The sequence below is a fragment of the Phascolarctos cinereus genome, unplaced genomic scaffold (assembly GCF_003287225.1).
Source record: "Phascolarctos cinereus isolate Bilbo 61053 unplaced genomic scaffold, phaCin_HiC Scaffold_5;HRSCAF=322, whole genome shotgun sequence".
Classification (NCBI taxonomy): Eukaryota; Metazoa; Chordata; class Mammalia; order Diprotodontia; family Phascolarctidae; genus Phascolarctos; species Phascolarctos cinereus.
Window position 1 is genome coordinate 317,232,381 of NW_027555958.1, and position 16,355 is coordinate 317,248,735.

The following is a 16,355-nucleotide window of genomic DNA, read 5'->3' on the forward strand; positions in this document are numbered from 1 at the left end:
AAAATATAAGCATAGTATTGTACAATATCAACATATTTTATCTTTTAATAGTATAATAATTCATACTTCTTCTCTGGTACAAAGGGAGAGCCATGGATTTTCCAGATTGCAGGGACACTGTGCCCTTAACCCCCTGAGATGTGGGAGGGATAACTGTACAACGACTGACCTTCTGATGACACTTCATCTTTCTGATCCTCAGTATCTTAAGCTGTAAAATGAGTGGGGGGGAGGGGACTCAACTAGATGTTTAAGGATCCTTCCAGTGGAAAGAATGCTAGCCCTAGAATCAGGCACCTGCATTCACATCCCACTTCTGACACTGACTACCTGCGTGACCTTAGGCTAGTCCCTTCATCCCTCTGGGTTCCATTCTCTTCGTCCATCAACCCCAGGGGGTTAGACTAGGACTTTAAGGTCCCTTCTAGCTCTAGATGGTGGAATAAAAGTCTATGAGAAAAAGAGTCTTTGATCCTATGAAAGTGCTCTGTCATTCTCAAAGAGTACTAAGGGGAAAACAAGTAAGCTATTGTGACTGGGTCTAACTTGAAATTTAATTGACTCAACACTTGGTCATCAGAGACCAAGGATTTGACCTGGAGAAGCTGTGGTGGCCATATCCCTACCCCAGGCACTCTTGTGGTGGTAATAACTGACAATTATCCAACTAATTACACATTGAGTGTAGAGGGGATAGCCAAGGCAAGGGTATGCCTGGGCAATTTAACCAGGTTCAAAGAAGAAATCTTTGTTCAAGAATTTTCCTTTTCTTAAGAGGTGCAAACATCCTCAGGATAACTTTGTCTCCACTCCGTTCCCCCCAATCCTGTACCCTGGGGTATGTGTGTGTATTCTTGTTTCTAAGGTAGATTATGTCGCTTTAAGAAGGATTTTTGGAAAGAATAGCTTCTGAAGAGGGAACGTTCTATTAATTTATTTTATGTGTTTAAAAGTATGATTTTGCCAGACTACCTGAGGGGCCCAGGGCACCAAAAGGTTAAGAAGCCCTGGGCCAGATGAACTATGAGCTACCTTGTTGTTCTATATCTAAGATCCCATGATTTCTCTAGTAACAAAAGCTGGGTTGCCAGTATTTGTGTATGAGTGGTGTTTGGGAGCCTCTCATTCCTACTGGGTAAAGAGAGTGGTAAAGGGGTGCCTGGGTGATAGGCACTAGATTTTCCTGATGAGAAGAAATTGCTTCACTCAATCAGAGCTGTTATCTGAGGAAATAGGGCACTTCAGGAAGAACTAGGGATAAGACATTTACCTCTGGAGAGGAAGGGGAGATCAGTTGATCAGACGCTGTCCAGGTAAACTCCCCGGCAAAACGTAACAGGAAGAGGGAATAACCTGTTTCCCCTACCAATCCTCCCCTGGCTTTCAATATTCTTAGGTTCTATCTTCACTCCAAACATCATGGGGTCATAGTCAGAGAAAGACCATGAGACATGAAACATGAGGGCTGTGGTCTCTGGACCACCACAGTGAAGAGGTATGCCCCTTTAGGAAGCATTTCCCACTCCTACCCATGTTAGGATCTGGAGCAAAGCCTTGGCTGCCTTCCCTAGCTAGGACTTTGTTTTTGGGGATCAAGCTATTATAACATCTGAGCTAAACCCTTGAACATTAGACTTATCAAAGGAGGGCAGACAGAGTTGCTGAAATTGGATGGAGAGAGAATTGAGAGCAGAGAGATAAGAGGAGACTTTGGTTTCTAGGTCAGGAGGTTGTGGTGAAGCTAACACAGCCACCCAAAGACTACCTACCCAGCCTCTATCCACAGAGATGTCAGTGGCTAGATGGCAAGAGTTCCTGATCTTCAGTTATTGGACCCAGACATGGAGTCAGTGGGGGAAACTCTAAACCTTAGAGAGGGAAGCCATGGAGATGGGAATCTCCAGAAAAGAAAGAACCACATTGCTCCAGATGTGGGAGCAGCTTTCCTATCCTAGAGTGAGGTGGGGAGAATTTTGGACAGAGCCAAGTTCTTATATCCTGTTGTTTTTTGGAGAAAAGACATCAACCTACATGGCTTCCACTGCTATTATGAAGGACTTGTGAGTGAAGGATTGCTTTCTAACTGATTCCACATACTTTCTCCTTAAAGGGGGTCAACTACAACCATAGGGTGCCACATAGGAAGGAAAGATGATTATAAGTCTTTTATGTTGTTTTGCCATTCTTTCTGCTAGGGTGAAATAAAGACTGTTCTGTGTCTGGAATAGCATTAGCTGAGAGCTTGAAGTTGAGAAGACACAAGTTACATATATTCTAAGATTGCCAGGGGAAACTCTAGGCAAAGGCAAAATTAGCCCCAAAAAATTATTTTAGGGCAGCTTTTCAAGATGAGATCCAGTCCATGAAAACCCCAAACTGAACTATAGGTTATTTATATGAGCAGAGTGAAAGAAGCTACACAAAACACAGAATTTGATATAATGAATATGTGACCAATAGGTTTACAACCATAACAAAAACTGGTCTCTAATGCATTGAAGAGTGTCTGCCCACTCTTCTGCTCACAAGCAATCCTTAATGGGAAGGAGCAGTATTCCTCACTGTGATTTCCTTGGGTCAGAGTTCAAAGGGCCACTGCTTTATATCCAAAATTGCTTCCTAAAGGTTTTCTAGGTGAAAGACTTCTTAGATGAAAGAGGAAAATTCAGAATACAGTCAAAAAAAGTTTGTGTTTGCCTGAGGCAAGCAGGGATCATAATCCTATGAGTCATTACTTTTGAATATAGTCATTCCTTTGGATGATTTGAGTTAGTGGATTTTTAAAAATCATTTTTAGAAAAACTATCGCTCATATTCTTATAAATTTGAGTCAGTTCCTTATATATCTTAGAAATGAGACTTTTATCAGAGATACTTGCTGAACTTTTTCCCGAGTTGTTTACCTTCTAATCTTAGCCATGGTGGATTTATTTATGTAAAACTTTCTAAGTTTTATGTAATCAAAATGGTCCATTCCCAACTGATAAATGGAAATTAATAGACAGTTCTCAAGGGAAGAAATGCTAGCTATTTATAACCATATATATACAATTTTTTTTTTTTTGCTTTTTGGCGAGGCAGTTGGGGTTAAGTGACTTGCCCAGGGTCACATAGCTAGTAAGTGCTATGTGTCTGAGATCAGATTTGAACTCAGGTCCTCCTGACTCCAAGGTTGGAGCTCTATCCACTGTGCCACCTAGCTGCCCCCATATACATACATATATATATATATATATATATATATATATATATATAAGCTCCAAATCACCAGTAATTAGAGAAAGGCAACTTGAGGATCAAATGGAAAATCCTCTGTTTGGCTTTTAAAGTCCTTAAAGCATAGTCCTTTCCTACCTTTCTAGCTTTCTTACACCTCATCCTCCTGCCCTTACTCTTCAATCCAGTGACACTGTCCTCTTTGCTGTTACTAGAACACGACACTCTTATTGTGCCTGACTCTGGACATTTTGACTGGCCATCCCTCGTGTTTGGAACTCTCTTCATTTCAGTCTCCTGGGTTCCTTGGCTTTTTTCTAGTCCCAGCTCAAAATCCCACTTTCTACAAGAAGCTTTTCCTGATCCCTCTTAATGATAGTGGCTTTCCTTTATTGATTATCTCTAATTTATCCTTGTCTATACATAGTTGTTTATATGTTGTCTCTCTCAGTAGACAGTGAGTTCCTCGAGAGTAAGGGGCTCTTTTGTCTTTTCCTTGTATCCCTAGAGCTTAGCACAGTATAGTAAGCCCTTAATAAGTGTCTTTTGACCTAGCAGAGGTGGGGAACCTGCAGCCTCAAGGCCACATGTGGCCTTCTAGGTCTTCGGGTATGGCCTTTTGACTGAGTCCAAATTTTACAGAACAAATTCTTTTATTAAGGGGATTTGTGCTGTGAACTTTGGATTAAGTGAAAAGGCTGCACTTGAGGATCTAGAGGGGTCGCAGGTTCCCCACCCCTGGACCAGAGTGACTCTGAGGGTCTAGTTTATACCCATCAGATTAGCAAAGCTAACTGAAAAAGAAAATGAAATTATTGGAAGGACTTTGGGAAAACAGACCCATTGATGCACTGTTGGCAAAGCCGTGATTGGTCCAACCATTCTGGAGAGCAATTAGGAATCAATATACAAAATGTTTCTAAATTCCATTTGACCCAGCTACTCCACTTTAGGTCCATACGCTCAAAGAGATGAAAAGAAAGAGGAAAATGTCCTATATGTACCAAAAAATTTATAGCAGCTCTTTTTGTGGGGACAAAAATCTGGGTGCACATCAATCTGAGAATTGGTTGAACAAGTTATAGTAATTAAATACAATGGAATACGATTGTGCTGCAAGAAATGAGGGGAAAGGTGATTTCATAGAGACATGGAAAGATATATGTGGATGGATACAGAGTGAAAAAAAGTGTAACCAGACGGACAATTTATCTTATAATGTCAATATTCTAAAAATGAACAACTTAGAAAGATTTAAGAACTCTGATCAGCTAAATAATCCACCATGATGTGAGAGGATTGATGATGGAGAACATTTCCCACCTCCTGACAGAGGGGTGGTGGACTCAATATATAGGATAAGAAACCCATTTTTGGACATGACCACCCTAATGGCTCCAATCTCCTGCTCTCTTCCTGGTAGGAATCAAAGTCTTTCTTGGAGAAGGAAGGAATCTCCTCAGCAGAGGAGATTCTAGAGATAATTATTCTTGAGTCCCTGAGAGCCACAACCAGACAGACTCATATAGACATACATAAACTACATGAGCACACAAACACACCCTACACATATGTGTGTATGTATGTATATACTTACCTGCTGATTCCCTGATAGGTCCTTGAGGGCAAGAATTATTTCCTTTTTGTCCTTGAATCCCTAGTATCGAGTGCACAGTAGGTGCGTAATAAATATTTATTTACTTACTGATTGATCATTATACCAGGCTGCCTCTGGGTCACCTGGAGGTCTGTGTCCTACAGGGAGATTAAAATGAAGAGAATAGAAGCCTTCCTTGTTGAATATTTTATAAACTAAGCATTGGACTCAGCTTATTCTAGGTAAAAGAAAGAGCATAGTAGATGCAGACTGTTAAGTGTTGAGGGTTTAATAGAAAAATGAAGAAATCATATTAAATTGGCCTATTAATTTTTCATTTATTAGCATGGAAATCCACCACAATTTAGTCTATGTACCCACTCCATAAAAGTATAATATGGAAATATCTTTCAATTGTGATTTTACTTTCTTGATAATTGTTACTTCCCTCTCTCTTTTTCTCTATACACACATGTATACATACATAGTTTAAGTCTGGGGTTTGGGAGCCTTTCCAAAAATTCAGAAAACTGTACAAAAAATAATAAAAACATTTGCATAAAATTGATAGAAAAGAACAATTAGTACTTGATTAATATGCAAATTTAGCCCAGTACAAATACATCTATATCTGAGGTTCGATATCCAACTCTGTCTTGCTGTGCTAGAAACCCAGATGCTTTTATTTACTTTGGAATTGAGGGATTTGGCTAATGATGTTATTGACAGGAAAACATGAATGTATTATGCGATCATGTCCTTGATTTAGCCGAGATCCACAAAAAAACTCTGAAACATCTAGGATAGCAATTTTATTTATGAGAAAATATTAACTACAAAATAGAGCTAGTGTTTCTAGAGTAGTTATCCTGTTAAACAAATTTCCCCCCAAATAGTCATTGTCCTACTCTTTCTGGGAAAAATGTGATATAAATTATGTGAATAACATGCTGCCTTTTAGAAAGATCTATTACTGACTGTTCATTACTGGTGGTATTGCAGATTTGTAGAATCTTTCTGGAGAGCAATCAGGCAGTAAGTAATATGTTGCAAAAAATTAACATCCTCTGGTCCAATAATTCTACTGTTAGGAATATACACCAAAAGGGTTATTCTACAAAGAAACAAAGCTATATGTTCAAATAGTTCCGTAGCAGCATTATTTGTAATTACAGAAAAACTGAAATCAATCTAAATGTAAAAAAAGGAGGGGAGGGAAATAGTACAATAAATTATGATACATTTACATAATAAATGTTTTATTTAATATGGTTCAATGGAGATCAGAGACTTATCTGTAATTTCTAGTTTCAAAGATTTGCTTGTTATACTGTGAGGTAAACCACCTTGCCCATGGCCACATAGCTAGCATGTTTTGAACTAAAGGCTTTCTGACTTCAAGGCTAACTTTCTGTCCGTTGTTCTACTTCATGATGTCTCCTATGCAATGAGATATTATCATGCAGTTAATAACGATGCTTAAGGAAACATAGTGCTGTATCTAGAGTCAGAGAACCTGGGTTCAAATCCCAGTTATACTGCCTACTAGCTATGGGACCTCAGATAAGTTATTTAGGGATTTGAATGAGATTACTTCTAAGGTCCCTTCTGGCTTGTAGGGTCTATGATTCTATAAGCAGAGAGAACTCTGGAAAAAACTTTATGAAATAATGCAAAGAGGAAAAAAAGCAGAAGATCAGAGGACACACAGACTGCAAACCATATAAGGAGAAAAGTGATTGAGAATGAGGAGACGAAGAATCCCAATGGGAATGTAAAAGGGAAGAAGCTAAAAAATTGTTATGATTCTTCAAGCATTGAAAATAATTGATTTAAATGTAAATAATTAGTAAGTTTAGTTGATTCTATTGATGTTGCATGTTGTGCTTAATGAAACATAAGAATAATGATAATAACAACAAAAATAATTTGCATGAGTGACATGTTTAGTTGGAGAATCTATATAAGCCTGGGAATTAAAAGACCCAGACCTTGCAATGATGTCCATCACTGTCTTCTATTAATTATGTAGAAAGCTTTTCTGAGATTCCATTCAAAGACCTAAGAGGCCCATATACCAAAAGAGCCTGCTTAGTACCCTCCCCCGCCAAAACCTATGTCCTTACGTTAAGTGCTTGGCCAAGTCAATTGGAGAACGTAATTTTTTTTTAAAGGTTTGAGTCCTTTAGCAATATTGCTTACTCAGGAGCCACTTCTGACTGGAGCCTGTGTCTGTTTTTACTGATTCTGTAAAATTATTAAGTCATTTTCACAGGAAAGCAAGGCCCTTTTTCTGAGAAAAGCAGCTCCCACAGAAAATTTGTAGTTTCTGATTTCCTTCATCCAACGATTTCCTTTCTGGTAGCAATGGGGAAGTGCAGAGGATTCCCCTAGACTTGGTAAGTACTGCCATAGATCTTGATTATCTGGACAGGTTTTAGGGTTTCATCTGAGTAGTGCTGAGAAGTATTTTATAGTTCGGCATCCCTCAAAAGTGCCTACTTTCATAAAACTCCCAGCCGGAGGAAATAATGCTTTCTTTGAATTTTTGAGAAATGGTGTTTTTACTTTGAAAAAAAGTAAAAATATAGTCTCTTTGGATGAGATGCTAGATTGCGATTTGTACAGCTGTGTAATTGTAGCAACCACAGAACAAGTTAATAGATTATTCTGCTCCCAGAACTGCCGTCTGATTCCTGAGACTCCTTGGCACATCTGTCTGGGAGATAAATTCTAACCAGCAGTTAGTTTCTAAATCTTCAAAATGCTGTCCTAAGCAAAGAGCCTTTAGAGTGGTTAAAGAAAGGGGAAAAAATGGATCAGCTCCATAGAAAGCACACTATCCTAGCACACTGCACAGTGCAGGCACAAGCATGATCAGAGCCATAACTAAGGCAGGGTGACTGGGACATTGTCCAGGGTTCTAAAATTTAGAGGACACTGAGAGATCTTGGAGTTCTTTAGCACCTAGAAGCAACTGAGGTTAGCATCTAATCAACAAGAATAATTAAGTTAAAATAGTACACTAATAGATGGTAAATTTCTTCCCCCTATTAGCTAGCCCAGGAGTGGGGAACCTGTGGCCTTGAGGCCACATGTGGCCTTCTGGGTTCTTGGATGAGACCTTTTGAATCCAAGTTTTATAGAACACATCCTTATTTTTTTTGGCTAGGCAATGGGGTTAAGTGACTTGTCCAGGGTTGCACAGCTGGTGAGTGTTTTAACAAATCCTTTTATTAAGGAGGTTTGTTCTGTGAAGTTTGAATTCAGTCAAAAGGCCACACTTGAGGGCCTAGAGGGCCACGTGTGACCTTGAGGCCGAAGGTTCCCCACCCCTGGGCTGGCCATACCCTAAGGCTCCTCCCTGTCTAGTTGTAGGCTTCCCAGTAAGGATTTGTAGTGTTCCCAGGTCTAAGCCTCTCTCTGACAGGTTGCATTTTAGAGCTTCCACCCCACCCCCCATCCCCCAAACTGCATTTGTCTTTAAAAAGGCTGATTTGAGAATGCATTTTGTACCACTTGCTCTGGGCACAGAAATTGTCAGTTACAGCTCTGGAGATGATTGTAAACATGGGAATAGTTACATGTGGAGTTGGATGAAGTCTAAGATTAAGAATTAATCTGCCACAGGCAATAAAGGTGAGCCCTTTGGCCAATTTTAATTACTCATTCAGTTTGTTTAACACTTCGGGGGTGTCAGTTATTGATCAACTAACATTTATATTAAGGACTTACTATGGGTGAGGCGCTATGCTAGGTGCTGGAGACAATAAAAAGATGGAAACAATCCCAACTCTCCAGGGGCTTGCATCCTAACAAGATGTAACAAGTTCAAAAATAAGTCTAGCACACAAGGCTTGATGCAACACCTTGGTGTTGGGGCTGACCGGGGTTCAGGGTGCCACTCTTCCTGCTGGTAATTAGCCATGTGGTTCTGTATGGGATTCATTGCTTTGGCACTTCTAACTGTAGATACAATACACAGTCATACAAATGACATTAAGGCATCTTATCCAAAGGACCTATTGTTGTTGTTCAGTTGTTTAGAACTGTCTGACTCTTCATGACTGTGTAGATCATAGTACGCCAGTGCTGTCTATGGGGTTATCTTGGCAAAGATAAGAGTGGTTTGTCATTTCCTCCTCTAGTAGATTAAGGTAAGCAGAGGTTAAATGACTTGCCCAGGGTCACACAGCTAATAAGTATCTGAGGGCAGATTTGAATTCAGGTCTTCCTGACTCCAGGCCCAGTGCTCTATCCACCAGCAACCTACCTGCTTCCATAAAAGAAACTATATTTTCCCTTTTTTCAAAGTAAATTCTTTTTTTTTCTTTTTTTTTTTTGGTTGGGCAGTAGGGGTTAAGTGACTTGCCCAGGGTCACACAGCTAGTAAGTGTTATATGTCTGAGGCCGGATTTGAACTCAGGTCCCTCTGAATCCAAGGCCCATGCTCTATCCACTGCACCACCCAGCTGCCCCCCAAAGTAAATTCTTAATAGAGGATTAGGCTCCATAGTGCTTCATTCTACCCATACCTCAGATTCTGCAGAAACAAATCTACCTTCAGCTCAAATCTAGTCTAGTCTAGTCTGGGTTTCCTTCTTAAAAAAAGAGAGAGAGAGAGAGAGAGAGAGAGAGAGAGAGAGAGAGAGAGAGAGAGACAGAGAGACAGAGAGAGACAGAGAGACAGAAGTAAAGGAAAAGGCTCATATGTAACAAGAATCTGTCATAGAGCAGGTCTTTTTATTCCTGCGCAGAAACCATGATGGCTAAAGTGAGTGCAGTGCAGATTAGAGACAAATAGAATATAATTCAGTAACCTAACATTTCTGCTGGCACAGTCAGCTGAGAGGCCAGTACTTAAGCTTTATTGGAACACACTTTTGCAAGGTGGCTAACTAGACATTTCACATTTAACTTCTCCAAAGCACAGTTTGATCAAATGCCAAGCATGCTCCAGGCATGATCTTCTGTTCCTTTGGCACATCTCTCTCTGATGCCCGCTCTTCCATTAGTGCCAGCTAACTCCTGCTGCTGCTATAACCCTCTGGTGGACACTGCAGGCACTAGCCTCCCAGGACCTCATGACCTTCCAAAATGCACCAGGTTGCTTGTATTCATCATCATCATCATCATCATCATCGTCATCATCTTCACTAGCATTATGTAGCACTTGAAGGTTTGTTTGAGCTGCACCTTAAAGGAAAGAGGGATTCTAAAAGGCCAAGACTGGTAAAGAGTCCATTCTAGTGCATGTGTGTGCATGTTCATATGCATGTGCATGTGTGTCCATGTCTGTGTGTGTAAGAGGGGACTGGAAAAATAGGTTATTTCCTACCCAATTATTTACCACTATCTTCAGAATTATGCTTCACTGAAAAAGCACTTGATTTCCTTTTTGGTTTTTAGTATATGAGCAAAAAGGAAAGGGGAAAAAACCAACTTGAATTATGATATATTTGTTTTAAATATTTCTCTCTAAAACCAGGTACTGATTGCTCCTACATGTGTAATTATTTCAATATTTTCAATACTTCAAAGGACTCCTGATCTAGTGGATGTGGGCACCCCTTCCCCTGAAACACATTACAACCCCATCTGCATTTCATCCAGTTTAGTTCTTGTCATATATACATATATTTATTCTCTCTCTCTCTCTCTCTCCCCCCCTCCACATACACACATACATACATACATGTGTATGTTTGTATATATACACATATATGTATATGTAGGAAATTATGTGAGAGGTAGAATAGTGCTAAATTGCTCCATTATTCCAAGGTTACTTCAGTGGGTAGAAGTTGTGGAAAAGCATATTTCTGCTTAGCATTTGAAAGATTTTTCTAACAATTAGAAATATTTAAAAATAAAAAAAATCCTCTGCTTTAAGAGGTAGTGAATTCCCTTTATGGGAAGTCTTCAAGCAGAACCTGGGATGCTATAGAGAACATTCCTGTTAGACTAAGTGACTTTTGAGGTCTCTTCCAACTCAGAGGTTCTAGGATTCTATGAAATCTATTAATTATGCTATAAGTCACAGAGATTCTTAACTTGAGGCCAGTTAACTTTTTTTAAAAAAAAGATTTTATAACTATATTTTAATATAATTGTTTTCCCTCTTAACCATTTGTATTTTGTTTTATATATGCAGTTAAAATATTATTTTATTTTATTACTTAAATGCATATTTTATGTATTTTAAAACATTCTCTTGAGGAGAGGTCCATAGGCTTCCCCAGACTGCCGCAGAAGTCCATGGCACAGAAAAGTTGCATAGGAAAAGATTTCATTCTGCCAGTGCTTTCTTTTGTCCTTTAAATGAGGAGAAGAGACAAGTGGGTAAATTAAATGCTGAAACACTAAGTAAGGATTCTTATCACTTGTTGGACCTCACAATTATTCTTACTTTATTTTGCCAAAAATTCACAAGATAATTTTGGTGTCTTGCCATTTGGATTAATTGCAAACTGTGGTTGGAATGTGATTTTTCCCTCCAAAATAATTTTATTTTAATATTTTCTTAAAAAGAACAGTAGAAAATTGATATTTCAATGGAGAAAGAGAAAATGAATTTCTGATGCAATTTTGTAAAACAAGATAAAATAATTTACAAGTAGATAAAAATGAGAGCTGATATTCACAAGCACTTTGAGATCTGCAAAGTACTCTACCTACATGAAACCCAACTTCTAAACAAGGATGGGGTGTTTTGCATGCTGCTGCATGTGCAGAAAGAGACCTGACTCCAGGCTGGTGGAGAGAAAGTTGAGGGGACACTGTCTAACATAAAGGACTTGCCAAGTTGGAGAGAGAGAGAGAGAGAGAGAGAGAGAGAGAGAGAGAGAGAGAGAGAGAGAGAGAGAGAGAGAGAGAGACAGACAGAGACAGAGAGACAGAGAGAGAGACAGAGACAGAGAGACAGAGAGAGACAGAGACACAGAGAGAGAAAGAGCCTGTGGTTACAGAGAATCTTTCGAGAGGCAAGGGTGAAAGAAAAACAGCAGACGTGTGGGGAAAGCTGGCTCCTTTACATATTCCCAGTCTCTAGCTTGCCTCCCTAGACACTGCAAGAATAGATCTCTTTGGGTGAAATTCGACTTTTTCTTGATGTGAGCAGAGATTTCATCTCACTCACAGCTAAAAAGTTCATTTACTCTTTTATATTCTTTGGTATATCCTAGTCTGTATAATTTCTGAGATTTCTATTTGCTCTTTTGCTAGAATAAATGGCTTTAGTGACTACACACTTTTTGTGATGGTCTTTTGTGTAACCAGCATTTGGCAGAAAGGAGCTAAGCTGGTGAGTGTAAGCTAAGTGCTACCCTCCCCTGTAAGAGTCACCAGGGAAGCATATTTCTTTCTGAACCAGATTTAAATCTCTATATACCAATATTTGATGGGTGGAAGATAGAATTAATTCTAGCCTGAATCACAGGGGTAGAGTTAATTCTACCCTTCTTAGAGATACTGAGGAGAAAGAATAAGAAAGTGTCTAATCACAGTCCTTTCCTATTCTCTGCAAGGAAGAAATCACAGCCTACCTTAAAGAGAGGTAAGCTAGATTCTAGAAATATCTACACATGTCACTCTAAAGCCATGTTTATACATTTAGACAACTCATGTGTATGTGCCATATGTATTTTTTATTGTCCTTTAGTCATTTTTCAGTTGTGTTTGACTCTTCATAACCCCATTTGGGGTTTCTTGGCAAAGATACTGGAGTGGTTTGTCATTTTCTTCTCCAGCTCATTTTGTAGACAAGGAAACTGATGCAAACAGGGTTAAGTGACTTGCCCAGAGTCAAACAGCTAGTAAGTGTCTGAGGCCATATTTGAACTGACTTTACGCCTTGCGCTCTATCCATTGTGCCACCTAGCTGCCCCATATCTATCTTACATAAGCATAATTTTTTTACATATATTATCTCATTTGATAACAACTCTGTAAAGTAGATAATACAAGTGTTATTATCTTCCTTTTCCAGACGAGGAAACTGAGATTTGGTGTGCCCATGGGCACATAGCTAATGAATATCAGAGGTACGATTTGAACCTAAGTCCTGTGTTCTTTCCACTGCCTCCAGTGTATGGCAAGAGCCAATCAAGAACTTGTGATTTGGGTCGTATGAACTACTGGCTTGAGATTTCCACCAATGCAAAAATGACCACATCTTGCAGAAGAGAGAGCACTGTATTTGGAGTCAGAGAACTCATGCTCATATATGTATTACCTGAGTCATCTTGGTTAAGTCACTTAACCTCTATGAGCCTTACTTTCCTCATCTGGAAAATGAGTCCCTTTGGGTTTTAAATCTATGATCTCATCCATCAATAAGACTTTATTTAGCACCTATGACATGCCAGCCCCTCTGTTAGGAGCTGGGGATACAGACAAAAATGAACCAATCCCTGTTCTCAGGGAGCTTATATGCTTTTGGTGGAGACAATCTATCAGTATGTATGTGTGCACGCATGCATGCAGGTAATAGATATACATACACATATATATGTATATATATACTTATATACACGTGTGTACAAAATAGATTTTTGGGTCTAATAATAGTATTTTTTTAGCATTTTAAGGCTTGCAAAACACTTCTACAAATATTATCTCATTTGATGCTCACAACAACTCTTGGAGGTATTATTATTAGCCTTGCTTTACAGATGAAGAAACTGAGGCAGATGGTGATTAAGTAATTTGCCCAGGGTCACACAGTTAGAAGTGCCTGAGACTCGTTTTGAACTCAGGTCTTCCTGACTCCAGGTCTAGTATCCTATCTACTGTACCACCTAGCTGTTTGTGTATGTATACACACATACATACTGTATGCACATATGTGTATGTATATATGTGTGTGTACATGCATGTACACACACATATGTAGGAATTCTAGGAGGCCAGGATGAAGAAAGGATACATTTTAGGTATGGGACATGGCCAATGTGAAGTCACAGAGATGAGAGATGGAGAGTTGGTTTGAGAAACCATGAGATCAGTTTAGATTAACCAGAGAATTCTGAAAGGGAAGTAGTACAGCATATACGCCTGGAAAGGTAGGTTGAGGCTAGGTTGTAAAGGGCTTTAAAAGCCACAAGGAGGAGATTATATTTGACCCCAGAGACAAAAAGGTACCAGTGGAGTTTATTGACTAGGCAGTGACTGTGATCAGACGTGCTGTAGGAAAATCACTTTGGCAACTCTGTGGGAGATGGATCAAGGAAGGAAAAGAATTAAGGCAGGGAAGCCAAATAAGAGGCAATTTCAATAGTCTAGATCAGAGGGAATGAGGGCCCCAACTAGGAGGCTGGCTGTGTGAGTGTATAAAAGGAGATGGATTCAATCAATTTGTAGATCAATAAACATTTGTTAAGTGCCTGCTATGTGCCAAGCACTATGTTAAGTGCTGAGGATACAGAAAGAGGCAAAAGACAGACCCTGCCCTCAAGGAGCTCACAGTCTAATGAGGAAGATAACACACAAACATATATACACACAAATCAATCTATAAATGCAGATAAATGGGAAATAATCAATCAATAAACATTTGTTAAATACTGAGGATACAAAAGAGGAAAAAGGCAGCCTCTGCCCTCAAGGAGATCACAATGTAATGGGAGAGACAACATGAAACAAATATATACAAAGCAATCTATTTACAGGATAAATAGGAAATAGTTAACAGAGGTGCTATAGAGGTAGAAAGACAAAATGCTTAGGATAACAATGCCTCTTATGGTCTTAGAGAGTTGGCTGAGGCTTTAGAGGCTGCATGGCCGAGGTCACATAGTCAGTAATCATAAGGGGAGGAGTGTGACTTCAAGTCCTGCCTTCTGTGGACGCTGCCATGCTGCCTTGCATGTAAATGAAATTAACATCGGTTTTATTCATCTGTCAGTATGATGGACATGATTTTTTTCAAATTATTTGAGTTAGTTCTACTGTATTATATTTTCCAGTTGGAAGACTTTAAATAATTAGCAAGTGCTGGTGTCTCCTTTAGGCACAAGCTGTAACACGAAGCCTGGCTCGAAAGCATTATATACTTAACATATGTTCTGGCCCAGATTACTACAGAATGGATTCCACTCTTCTTTACCCTGCTCTGATGTAATCCAGCAGTTGGCAATTGCAGGCCCCATATGTCAACGCTGGAAATGTCCTGCCCTTTGGCTCCTGCTCCCGTCTTTTGTTTGACCTCTCCTCTGTCTTTTAGCTGTTTCCACTGAGAGTAATTAATGCAAGTAAAGGAACTTGCTGCTTTCATCTGGGGATGGGCCAAGCCTGATTCCTTCTCAAACCCTTGTTTTCACGTAGATGGTGGTATTTTCAGACTAGAGATATGTTCTTTGCCATTTTTTAAACTGCTATTGTTTGATAAAAATATTTTTAGACTTTCTCATGGTCTTATCAGCTATCCATTGTTAACTATTTTGATACCTTAGGAAGAGGCCTAAAGGAAATGGGTTTTTTTAGCCTCAATAAAAGAAGGCTAGAAGGATAGGGCATACTTCAGTAGGGTATGGGTCCAATAGTTCTCTTCTCCCTTTCACAGATAGAACCTTAAAAAGAGTGTATATTCTGTGCCTCCACTTCCTCACCACCCACTCACTCAACCTCTTGCCATCTGGCTTCCTATCCCATCACTCTTCTAAAATAATTCTTTCTCTCAAAGGTTACCAATGACCTTTTTTTTTAAAAAAAAAAAGGTATTGCTATCTTTTATTTTTACATAACCTCCTTTTCCAAATATATCCCTCCCCTGTCTCATACCCAGAAAGATAAACTTTGTAACTAAGAATAAGAAAGAGGGAAAAGGCAGTCCAGCAAAACTAACCAAACTATCAATCTCTTCTAACAGGATGTGAAGTGTTCCACACCCATAGTCCCCCACTTCTACAAAGATGGAAGGGGAGATACATTCTTATATCTCTTCTTCGAGGTCAACCCAATTATGCAGTGTTCAATTTCTATTTTGCTATTGTTTTTTCCACTTACATTATTTTAGTCATTATATATACATACATACATACATACATGCATACATATATACATACATATACATACACGTATACATAGATATAATTGTCCTGGTTCAGCTGACTCTACTTTTCATTAGTTCATATACGTCTTCCTATGTTTATCCATGTTCTTCACATTCATTGTTTCTTACAATAGTGATATTCCATAATATTCCCGTCCTACAATTTGTTTAGTCATACTCACATTGATAGGCATTTTACTTTGTTCCCCATTCTTTGCTACTACAAAAAGTGCTGCCATAAATATTACCAGTAGCCTTTAATTTGCTAAATCCTATGTCTTTTCCTCCTTCTTCTTGACCCCTTTTCTTCCTTAGCTTCCATGACACTTTCTATTTCTCATCCCACCTGACTTCGTAGATTTCTTCTTTAATCTCTGTGCTGGTTCCATTTCATCACCTGCTCCTTAGCCCTGGGTATCAGCCAATTCTGTTTTCTAGGCATTCTTCTCTTAACACTTTATTCAGTGTCCTTGGCGATCTCTTCAGCTCCCA